Source organism: Amblyomma mixtum, chromosome 7 (genome assembly GCF_055824585.1).
Source record: "Amblyomma mixtum isolate Tamu chromosome 7, ASM5582458v1, whole genome shotgun sequence".
NCBI lineage: Eukaryota > Metazoa > Arthropoda > Arachnida > Ixodida > Ixodidae > Amblyomma > Amblyomma mixtum.
The window spans coordinates 102,733,438-102,745,305 of NC_143018.1; the positions used below are offsets into that span (position 1 = coordinate 102,733,438).

General features: G+C 47.8%; 1 protein-coding gene across 1 annotated transcript in view; it reads right to left on the reverse strand.

Moving 5' to 3' along the window:
- The window catches only part of LOC149337044 (uncharacterized), a 33,948-nt gene extending 25,416 nt beyond the window's left edge, over positions 1–8,532 (reverse strand). Inside the window, exon 1 of the mRNA XM_089553284.1 lies at positions 8,347–8,532. The gene's annotated coding sequence lies outside the window, so the exon portion shown is untranslated. The remainder of the gene's footprint in view (positions 1–8,346) is intronic.
- Between the last annotated feature and the right edge of the window lie 3,336 nt (positions 8,533–11,868).

Genomic DNA, 11,868 nt, shown 5'->3' on the forward strand with positions numbered 1-11,868 from the left:
TTATAGACTACAGTTATGTCGAATTCTTGAAGACGCAGGCTCCAACGAGCAAGGCGGCCGGAGGGATCTTTCAAATTGGCCAGCCAGCAGAGAGCATGGTGATCGCTCACAACCTTGAATGATCGTCCGTATAGGTAGGGGCGAAATTTCGACGTGGCCCAAATAATGGCGAGACATTCTTTCTCTGTCGTCGAATAGTTGGCTTCTGCTCTCGACAGTGAACGGCTAGCGTACGCGATAACTTTCTCCTCTCTGCCATTTTTCTGAACGAGGACCGCTCCTAAGCCCACACTGCTTGCATCGGTATGAACTTCGGTTTCGGCGTTTTCATCAAGTTGCGAGAGCACAGGAGGGGACTGTAAGCGGCGCTTCAGCTCGTTGAAAGCTTCCTCTTGCGGCCTTTCCCATTTAAAAGGCACGTCAGCCTTGGTAAGTTGGGTCAAAGGTTCAGCGATGCGCGAAAAGTTCTTGACGAATCGCCGGTAATAAGCGCACAATCCAAGGAATCTGCGTATAGCTTTCTTGTCATTAGGCTGTGGAAACTCTGCGATCGCAGCCGTCTTCTGGGGGTCTGGGCGAACTCCATCCTTGCTTACGACGTGACCAAGGAACAGCAGCTCCTCGTAGGCGAAGTGGCACTTCTCTGGTTTCAGTGTCAGGCCTGAAGACTTGATCGTTTCCAGCACTATCCGAAGCCTTCTGAGGTGGTCTTCAAAGTTTGAGGAGAAGACAACAACGTCATCTAAGTAGACGAGGCAAATCTGCCACTTCAAGCCTGCGAGCACAGTATCCATTACTCGTTGGAACGTCGCTGGTGCAGAGCAGAGGCCGAATGGCATCACCTTGAACTAATGCCACGTATCATTGCGCTCAGAAGCAACCTCACCTCCAGAGGCTGCTTTATTCAGTTTAACCTTCGGGGGCTGGGGAAGCGTCCACGCACTGCGTAGCCTCGGCTAGGAGATACTTAGCGCGATGACGACGGCGACGGAGAACGCGATAGGCGGCTCGGCGATGAGTATCCTTCCCGACGCAAAAAACCTCAATTTCGGCTGGTCGCTGGCCGGGTCGGGGTCGTGGGGCGTCGTAACGGAACCCTCGGATGCCCATTCTCCTGTATAGGCAGTACCGGAAAATGTGACCGGCTTCTCCGCAGTGGAAGCATTGTGGGCGGCGCTGGTCGGGTGTTCTCCACTCGGCGCATTTCCTCGGCCGTGTACGACGCTCGTAGGACGGGCGGGTTGGGGCGAGAGGGCGACGCTCCAGCGCTGCTGGCTAAGGGCGATAGGGGCTTGGGTACCGTCGCCGAGGTACAGGACGGCGCACTGCTGCGGCGTAAGTCATGGCTGGAGGCTCCAGTGGCTGCGTGGTAGACTGGAGTCAGGTCTTCCGGCGAATAACTCAAAGGGCTGGCGTCACGACTTGCAGGGGTTGTCCGGACCTGGAAGGCTACCCAGCACCTCCACCAGATGTCACGTTGTAGTGACGGCAGTCCAGCGGTCAGGAAGACACCAGAAATACTTGCAAGCGAAGCTCTTTATTTGGGCTGACCTGCGCCCGCAAAAGCACTGACTCACTCGGTGGCGGCGTAAGCAACAAGCGTGCTCGTCAATCGTCGAACTACGAAATGTCCGCTGCTCGCGGCATCGCTCAATTTAAAGCCGGCAAGGAAACTTCCAGATAACAGGTCAAGATCATCTACGGTAATCCGGAAAAACCTAGATGCAGCCTTTCATGGCTGCGAACAATCGAGATTAGTCTGGTCGCTTCTCGCGTCACGAACAAAAGTGATAACGACCCTTTCCTGCTGCCTTGAGCGTGAACGAACAAACACCGCAATGATACGTGGCAATATATATATATATATATATATATATATATATATATATATATATATATATATATATATATATATATATATATATATATATATATATATTGTAGACATGAGTAGGTAATTGAGTTCTTGTGTTTGAGGTAGGTTGGAATAGTCTTCGGTAGTGAATACTCATATGAAGTAGTCATTAAACATGGATGGACAGTTCTCTTGAGGTATTGGACATTTGTTTTGATTAAGCAATGAACTGCTGTCCAACGTGCGCGGCGAGGAAACTGTTTTGGAAAGTTTTGCGGGGTTATTTTTTATGGGCGATTGAAGGTCTTGTGATAAAACTTTTTTTGGCCTTCCGGATGGCATGACAGGATGATATTTCACACAGTCTGTGCTCAGCATGCGCAGAATCACAGCGCAATCGCTTCGCGGCTTTCAAAAGGCGTTTTTTCTTGTTTTTTAATGCTCGTAAGGAATTGTTATACCAATGTTTGGTGTGGTTTGTTTATGGGGTTTAACGTCCCAAAGCGACTCAGGCTATGAGAGATGCCCTAGTGGAGGGCGCCGGAAATTTCGACCACCTGGGGTTATTTAACGTGCACTGACATCACATAGTACACGGGCCCCTAGAATTTTGCCTCCGCCGAAATTCGAACGCCGCGGCCGGGATCAAACCAGCATCTTTCGTGTCAGCAGCCGAGGACCATAACCACTGAGCCATCGCGGCGGCTAATACGATGGTTTAGATATGTTGACTCGTAATGTTATTTGCTGAACGTGTTTGCGCACCAGTTTCACTATTTTTTCTTTGTACAAAGTCCAGTTTTCGTTATCACACCTGGATGAAAAATCACGAACGAAAAATTCGGATCAATGCTCGAGCCAGCGATTAATAGCGTCAAAGTCAGCCTTCTCATAATTTAGCATCTGTTTTGGTTGGGCGTGGCATGAGTAATGAGGGGCATTAATCGATAACTGAAGAAGCTCATGGTCACTGAACCCATCATTATAAGATATATGGCTAACCCTCTCTGGAGAAGATGATAGAAAAAGGTATAAATATTAGCGTGGCGTGTTGGAGCGTTCACTAGTTGGACAAAAGAGTCGAATGTTAGGTGCATGAATTTATTCGAGGCAGATAAATGTGAAGATACGTTCAGCCAATCAGTGTCTGGGTAAATAAAATGGTCGAAACGACGAAATGTCAGATTTTGGAAATCTAGTTCGAATGGGCGTGATATTGTTGTGTAGGTCAGCGAAAAACGTGGCAGGGGAGTCCAGGGGCCTGTAGCTGATGCCTAAGCGAGTGTTACCGAGGCGGGATGAAATTATTAACCACATGATTTCAAGTTCGCATGGGATATCCACAAGTTCGCATGGTGTGTGCAACAAACAAATGTTATTTGAAGCCTTACATTATATGAAAAAATTGCGTTTATCGAAGCCAGAGAACTGATTGAAGCGTTCTATATCAGTAAGAAAGGCAGTGCGTGTGTTAGCGAAACTTCTGTATCTCTCTATCAGGCGGAAAAAAAGATTTTTGAGCATTCGTTATCACATTTATGCGTAATTTTGTTCCTTGCGCTGGCGCTGGCTATGTGTATATATGTATCTGGGTTCTGCAAAATAAACTAGTTGTGAGTGTTGCTCTGTCCCGTTCTCTTGTCTTGTGTGTGTTTGTGTGTGTGTGCGTGTGTGTGGTTTTTGCCGCCTTTACTTTAGAATGAATTACGAACTAGCCCGGCAAGAAGTTCTCTTAAGCGTTTATGAAGGATTTAGAGCTCAAAAATGCTTTTGTCGAGAAACATTAGGTAAGTGTGTGATTTGGAAATTCTTCAGCAGAACTAATTTTAGGAGACAATTTCGAGATTATGACCAGTTATTTAGGTTTAACCGCTCTATATGAGCAGTACAAACGCTGTTTTTTCATGGTGACGTATACAGTTTAAAAACTTTCCTGTATTGAAGTGGAACAGAACATAATTTATATTAGGCTTTTGAGGCACTTTTTGGCGATCGCTTACTCATCCCTTAGAAACAAATCGCAGCTTTTCTGAGCAGCTAATTTTAGCCGTAGTTTTACCTGTATTGATGTTGATATTCCATAAGGTTGTATTATTAGCCCTTGCTATTTAACACCCTTGTTTAACATCCTTGTTACTTATCTAGTTCACTCCGTATTTGGTCGTTTATTTCCCGTGGAAAGCACTTCTCTGCTGCTCTGAAGGATCTGTAAAGTACTGGACTGGAAAATCGTGGACTGCTTTGCACACGGTTTTATCAGCCATTACATATACTGCGCTCAGCTTATATGCTTCTGCAACATATTAAAGAAGTTGGCGCTTGACCATTCTATATCGTTACATACTGTGTCCTTGCTCCTGTGACCCACTAGTTTATGCCTCCTTTTTTAAATTATCTTTGTCCATCTCATCGTCATTTATCTTGATTTTGCCACCTTAGTGATGTCTGTTAGATATTGGGTGCTGTTTCTATTTCCTCTCTGTTCTTCACTATTCACTACTACAGGCGATTTATGTTGCGAAAACCATCATATCTATAAAACCCTATATTTGTAGTGTTTTAGGATATGATATACCAGTCTGCTGGGTAGTGTGTGCTTCGTTGCCAAAAAAGGCTGTTTAAAATTCGAATCTAGTGTTTTTCCGTCAAAAACAAATCCGTCTTGCACTCAAAAATAAAAACAGCGCTCCTGATTCACAACTTTCAATCGAATGTGATATTTTCAGTTTTCTAAAGGTTTAATTCTGTTCTATTTGACGGAGCTGGGCTAAAATATTTTTAGCCAAATGCGTACACAGTCGAGTATATTCTGAGTAGATGTCTCATGCCGACAGATGGATAAAACATTCCGCCGTATTTCACTCACCATGGTAGAATAAACCGTGTATTCATTGTGTCGTCATTCTTAAATGCGTTGCCGTAAAACAAATGCTATCTAAATGCAAATTAGGAAATAAATAAACTGTAGCGTTCGTCTGTTTTCATCTCAGATTTTATTTTATGCTCTCATTTCTGCTACGCAGTAATTTTGCGCCTTTCTCGTCTCGTCCGCTCTTTCACGCTCATATTACTTCTCCTATTCGTCGTCTTAATTGGTTAGATGTTTTTGGTGTTGATGTGCTTTGATGCATTCGGCTCTTTTTCTCATTAACGGTGAGCATTCATGAGTTCAATTTTGTTGTTTTTGTCCTACTTCTATATTTATCTTTTGATATTTAGCTGTTTATGTTGTTATGTATGTAAAAACGAAGACGAACATTCTGTGCAGCGGCGGCAGTGCCATCGCTGCGCGTGCTTTGGGCTCGCTTTGGCTGACCGGAGACTGTTGCCGCCCTGCTCCTTTAATAAGGTCCCAGTGCCTTTAATAAACCCCCGTCTTACATTTGGTGGAGGTGCTGGGTTGCCTATGCCTATGCCAGCCGCACGATAACAATGTCGTTGCCTATGCCAGCCGCACGATAACAAAGGCTGAATCTAACTACTCGGTCACTGAAAAAGAGTGTCTGGCGATAGTTTGGGCCCTTACCAAGTTCCGCCCTTACCTCTACGGACGCCCGTTTGACGTCGTGACCGACCACCATGCGCTATGCTGGCTTTCCTCTCTGAAAGATCCATCCGGTCGCCTCGCGAGGTGGGCCCTTCGCCTCCAGGAGTACGATATCCGCGTCGTGTATCGTACTGGTCGCAAACATCAAGACGCCGATGCTCTATCCCGCTGCCCACTTCCAGCCAATATTTCCAGCCTTTCCGCCTTCGACGCCTCCTCACCTATGCTTCACATCAGCGCCATGCCTTCCTCGCAGCGTGCCGACCCATGGATCTCTTCTCTTATTGACTTCCTCGCCAACCCTACGGCTGCTTCGCCTTCGCGCGCTCTTCGCCGCCATGCTTCCCATTTCTCAATACGTGATAACCTCCTTTATCGCCGCAACTACACTTCAGACGGCCGCAAGTGGTTGCTAGTTATTCCTCGTCACCTTCGCTCGGAAGTCTGCGCCCATTTTCATGCTGACCCGGAGTGTGGTCATGTCGGAGTGTTCAAGACCTACGATCGCATCCGACTACGATATTATTGGCGTGGCATGTACACATTCATCCGCAAATACGTGCGGTCATGCCTTACCTGTCAACGTCGCAAGCCACCTCCTCATCGTTTTGCTGGAGAATTGCAGCCGCTACCTTGCCCGCCACGCCCATTTGACCGCGTCGGCATTGACTTATACGGTCCCCTCCCGTACACTTCGGCCGGCAACCGTTGGGCTATCGTCGCAGTTGATCATTTGACAAGGTATGCCGAAACCGCAGCCCTTCCAACCGCCACAGCCTCAGAGGTGGCCTCGTTTATTTTAAACCGATTCATCCTTCGTCACGGCGCCCCTCGCGAACTGCTGAGCGACAGAGGCCGCGCCTTTCTGTCGGATGTTGTGAAAGCACTGCTCACCAAGTGCAATATAATTCATCGAACCACCTCCGCATATCATCTGCAAACCAACGGTCTCACCGAGCGCTTTAATCGTACCCTCGGTGACATGTTGTCTATGTATGTCTCTTCAGATCAGTCAAACTGGGATCTTGTCCTTCCGTACGTGACCTACGCGTACAACACCGCAACGCAGTCCACTACCGGATTTTCTCCCTTCTTTCTCCTTTACGGCCGTCACCCTTCTGCTACCATCGACACCATTCTCCCGTACCAACCCGATGCTTCCGAGTATACGCCTCTATCTGAAGCCGCCCAGCACTCTGAAGACTGTCGCCGCATCGCCCGTGCTCTCACGACTGACACCCAGTGCAGAGAGAAATCCCGCCACGACCTCAGCCAAACAACACCACACTTCGCCAACGGCTCCCTTGTGTGGCTCTGGATTCCGACGAATACTCCGGGTTTGTCATCAAAATTTCCTGCCAAGTACCATGGCCCATACCGCGTACTGGAGCGCACATCTCCAGTTAATTACACTGTAGAACCTCTCAACCCGTCCTCTGATCGCCGCCGCCGTGGACGCGAGACTGTTCACGTCCAGCGCCTCAAGCCATTCTACGACCCAGCCGTCCTGCCTGCGCCCTGAGTCGCCAGGTTGGCTCCTTTTCTCCCCGGGGGCAATTGTAAAGACGAAGACGAACATTCTGTGCAGCGGCGGCAGTGCCATCGCTGCGCGTGCTTTGGGCTCGCTTTGGCTGACCGCAGACTGTTGCCGCCCTGCTCCTTCAATAAGGTCCCAGTGCCTTTAATAAACCCCCGTCTTACAGTATGTTAAGCGTGGCACGCGACTTTTCGCATACTGGCAGCCGCTGCCATACAAGCCCAATCAGGCTGTGGCAGGGCTGAACTTGTAAAGTGTTCCTCAGCGCGAAATGTGCTGATTTATTGAAACTGATTGATTTAGAAAACGAGAACCAAGCATTCCTAGCGATGGGAATAAAACTAAGGCCTTGTTAACAGCGGCTTATGTGTTATGTATTTATGTATTATGTATCTAGGCACCGGAATGCAGTGAGAGCCGGCACCCATAACAAGAAAAAAGCGCTCACGTACCTAGGATTTGTTTAGATTAATTAGGGTACAACTGTGCGCACTGCGCATACTGTAATTGCTGAGTATTTTGTCGCAGTCTAGGAACGGTTAAAAAGACAATAGCTTTGTTTTAAAGTGAGAAAACATGCCTTTAGGTTCAATTGTTAATATCTGATCGCAACTGAAGTGCCTACAAAGTAAATAATGCACATTTCATACCAAAGTTAACATTACTGAGCTAAAAATATTGGAGACAGGTACCATTAGGAGTTCTCCGTTGGCTAGCACCTAGTTGGACATAATGGCTGTCATTTCGTATTTCTATAGAAATAATAATAATATCACTATTAATAAAAATTGGTGTCAGCCAGAGCTGTTGATTGCACCTCAGAGAAGAAGGAACGAACAGATAACCAATATGTGCCGCATTTTCGAAGCACATCCATTTTCACTTCCTTAGTCATCGTCGTGATTTCAGGGTAGAATGTTCACATGCCCATAATCTAAACGTTTAAAGAATATTTCACCCCAACTGTGCAATAAAGTTCTGAGTTCCGTGAATATTTTTGGACAGAACTTCCGCATTTAACAAAGAAGCAGCATTCATCATTAGTGCAGAGGTGTGCTTGGAGTTTGGCCTGGATAAGGGTGCTTGAATAGCGTTGCAAGACACAATGTACAGCAGATCAGGCCGTAATAAAATGACTAACTTCCAAATCAATTCCTTCCTTCACCCCGACATCCGTAATCAGAGAGATGTTATGCAGCTGGATAATATCAGGCATAGCAATGTGAAAAAACTTTAATGACGCTTACAGCATTGCCTAACGTGTAATTTAGGCGCAGCTTAATTTTGCTACATATTTAGGTGTGCACCTTAGACAACGTTTCAACTATCCTGTGGAGAAACCTCCAATTTGAAGGAGGCTGTCAGGTATTTCTATGAACAAATAAATAGTCAAATAGCGAACCTCACCTGGTGTGAAGAAGTCGCCGCCGAGGAAATAGGAGAGCTATTATGCCGGTCACCGACGTTACCACGTAGTGAAGATCTTTTCAAAGGTGAGCAAAAAAAGCTTATTAATGCCGTACTCAAATAAACGCCGTGCAGGTTTTAATGGTTCTCGCAGCTTGCCGCTCGAGAAGCACCTTTAACGATGCTCTTGACCGTCGCCATTTTTATTTTCAACGATAACAAGGCTCGTCAACCTGGCGTTGTACAGGTGGTCACTATCAGTTCCTAGATACTCCGTGCCGCCGTCTGCGGCAATCAACATGGCGTGTGCTGTGGCAGTTCCTTCTTGTAGTGCTGCAGACAGCGAATGTTGAACGCGTCAGTGCTAGGACTGGGCCATGTGATCTAATGTGCAGGCAAGATAACCGATTTCGGGTTTGTTTATTAGAAATATTTCAGGGCTACTAAACGAGTAGAACTAACTACTTTTCGAAAAATCAAAAATAACCATGAACTCATAGCTGTGAACAAAAAGATGTGCTCAAAGCGTCAATTAGGGCCTTGCTTTTTTTAGCTTGAATTTCTAAATTCCTGTATGGGATCATATTTCCAGTATTTGAAGCTCCTGTGCTGCCAGAGGCTATTTTCCAATTCACACAGCAGAATGGGTTTTCGCCGTTGACCAATCATTTCCGCAGAAGTTAAAAATATCCTTAAAAACCGCACATAGGGGACAGGGAGTAAAATCGATAGCGGGGCTCTCTAATATGAAATTTTAGCGCAGCTTGGTTTCAAGATACAGTCGGGAGAATATATAACTGTTGCAGTAATAACGAACGCTCGCGTTTTACGACCGACGGTGGTTTTACTGTCAAAATATTTATTAGCGCAATGGCTACGAACACCTCTCCCTGCGCAACTCGATTACAGCGAAAAAGGAGGCGCTCCAAACTCAGCTTGGCCGCCAAAAACTACCGCTTTTGCAAGAGCAAAGAGCGAGGAGCGTCTGCCAGGCTCCGTGTCACCACCTTCGTCCTTCGTACGGAAACAAGGCGGGAACCCAAAAATCCAACAGACTAGAAATAACTAGCAAATAATAAAACATATGGAATGCCGACAAAACGTTTTATCAGATGTGGCCGTCCAACACGCATGCCTTCAAAGAGACGCCTAGCGCTGGTGGAAGGTGTAGTGTGCTTCGCGTTAGGACTTTTATATTGTCTCTTAGTGGTGCCGGCAATCCGGAGAGCGGGAAGACGGCGAAAATGTCTTCTAAACAAAACTCATCATTTGGGCTGACCTGTGCTCACAAACAACTGAAGGAGAGCAATGAATTTTAATGAGTGGAAAAAGGAGGAGAGGCCGGCCTGTGGTAACACGGCTCTGGCATGCTACTCCACACTCGGGAAAGGGAAGGGAAGGAAAGAGAAAGTGCGAATGAAGGTTGATGATGGGATAATACAAATAGTTTCATGGGTGGTGCCCACGCACAACACACACACCGCCTGCCATTTGAATCGCGGCCAGTAGACACACCTGATATTCATGCCTTAACATTGTTGGAAGCCTTTTTAGGTGCCCTTTAAAGTTCGAGGCGACATACCAGACAAATTTGACACTTCAGGCCTGCCTGCACTGCATTCATTACTCGCTGAGACGTCGCTGGTGCTGAACAGAGGCCGAATGGAATCTCCTTCAACTCGAAGGGGCCATCCGAAGAGATGAATGCGGTCTTCGTGCGATCTCTTTCATCGACATCAATTTGCCAATAGCCGCTCTTGAGGTCCATCGATGAGAAATACTTAGCGTTGCAGAGCCGATCCAGTGTGTCATCGATGCGGGGAAAGAGGCCGACGCTCTTATTTGTTATGTTGTTCAAGCGTCAAGCGGCCGCAATCAACGCACACTTGAAGTGCGCCGTCTTTCTAACTAGAACAACCGGTGCCGCCCTGGGGATCTTTGAAGGCTGCATGACGTTGCCGCGAGGCATTTCTTCCACTTGGTCTAGGATGGCTTGTCGTTCTAGCAGTGACAACACGACACACGGCAGGGGCTTTGGCTGAGAGGTCGGAAGTGCTGGTCGGTTACAGTGCGATGCTTGTCAAACGGCGGTTGGCGGACGTTCGGTGGTGACGAGAAACACTCGCTGTAGTTTCGAAGCAGACTGCGGATGTGGTGTTGAGTGCTCCGGGGCAGGGCTGGATTTATGTTGAAAGTGGTCATGTTCTCCTGGTCAGGCGAATCTTCAGCGGATCGGATGGAGAGGGCGAAGGAGTCTAGCATGTCGGATATTTCGTCAAAGAAAGCAATCGTTATTCCTTTGTTAACATGCCGGTATTTTTCGGTGAAGTCAATCATCAATAGTTCGGCTTGGAATTTACGGAAATGTACGGTGCCTCTTACGATGCCGATTACTTGGTCTAGAAGCAATTGTATGTTCCCCTCGATGTTGGGTTCAGTGTTTTTCGCGTCCGTGGCGCTTACGATGATCATGACGCTTGAGCGGGATGGGACATTCACTAGTTCCTCCAGGATACTAAGCGGAACATGAAGTTCTGGAGTTCTCATCGAAGAGGTGGCTTCGTCCGTCGATCAGCTTGGATCGCAGGTTGATGGTCTTCTGATGCTCAACCAGGAAATCCATGCCAAAGATCACTTCGCGGAAGCTTTGCCATAGCACAACGAAGGTCGCAGGATTGGTATGTTCCTTTACACTCACTCGAGTTGTGCATCGTCCTGATGGTGTAATGAGGTGGCCCCTGCGGAGCAAATTCGGGGGCCGTCCCAAACGGTTGTTACTTTCCTGAACTGCGCACCGAATGTTCTATTCATCACCAAATAATCGGCTCTAGTGCCGAATAGAGCGGTAACAGTCGGGCTGTCTATAACCACTTCAAAGTCGGATGTCCGGGCTCTGGCGTTGCTCGTCGTCTTCGGCGTCGGGTCGCGGCTTTGTCGGGTATGTGAATCGTGGGTTGGGCGTGAAGACTAAACTTTTCTGAAAGGCGGCGTCGCTTTGAAGGCATTTCGCGTAGTGGCCGAGGTTTTCATTGTATGCGGTGTCTGCGCAGTGTGTGCGGCGTCTTCAACCGACGTAGACGCTGGAGGATCTTCATCGCGTCTTCGACAAGCAGCCTGACCTCCACAGGTTGCTTTGTATACTTTCGCCTATGGTGGCTAGTGGACCTCCCACGGACAGCCGCGACATAGCTGCTGTCCGGTGATGCAAAACGTGCGGTGGATAGCAACGGGAAGCGGCAGAAACGGCTTGACGACATGTACTCCCCTCTGCGCAGGTAGTTGTCGATTTGTCGTGGTCGCTGGCTGGGGAGCGGTTGCGGGGCGTCGATGGCGAAATCACGCAGGCCGATGCGCCTGTACCGGCAGTGGCTATGTGCCCGGCGTGGCCACAGTGAAAACACAGTGGGCGGTTGTCGAGCGTCGTGCACTCGTTGCCTTTCCTAGAGCTGTTGCACCGCTCGTAAAGCGGGCATAGGGAGCTGGGGGCCGTCGTTGTTGGAGAGTTGATGCCCGTCGGAGAGG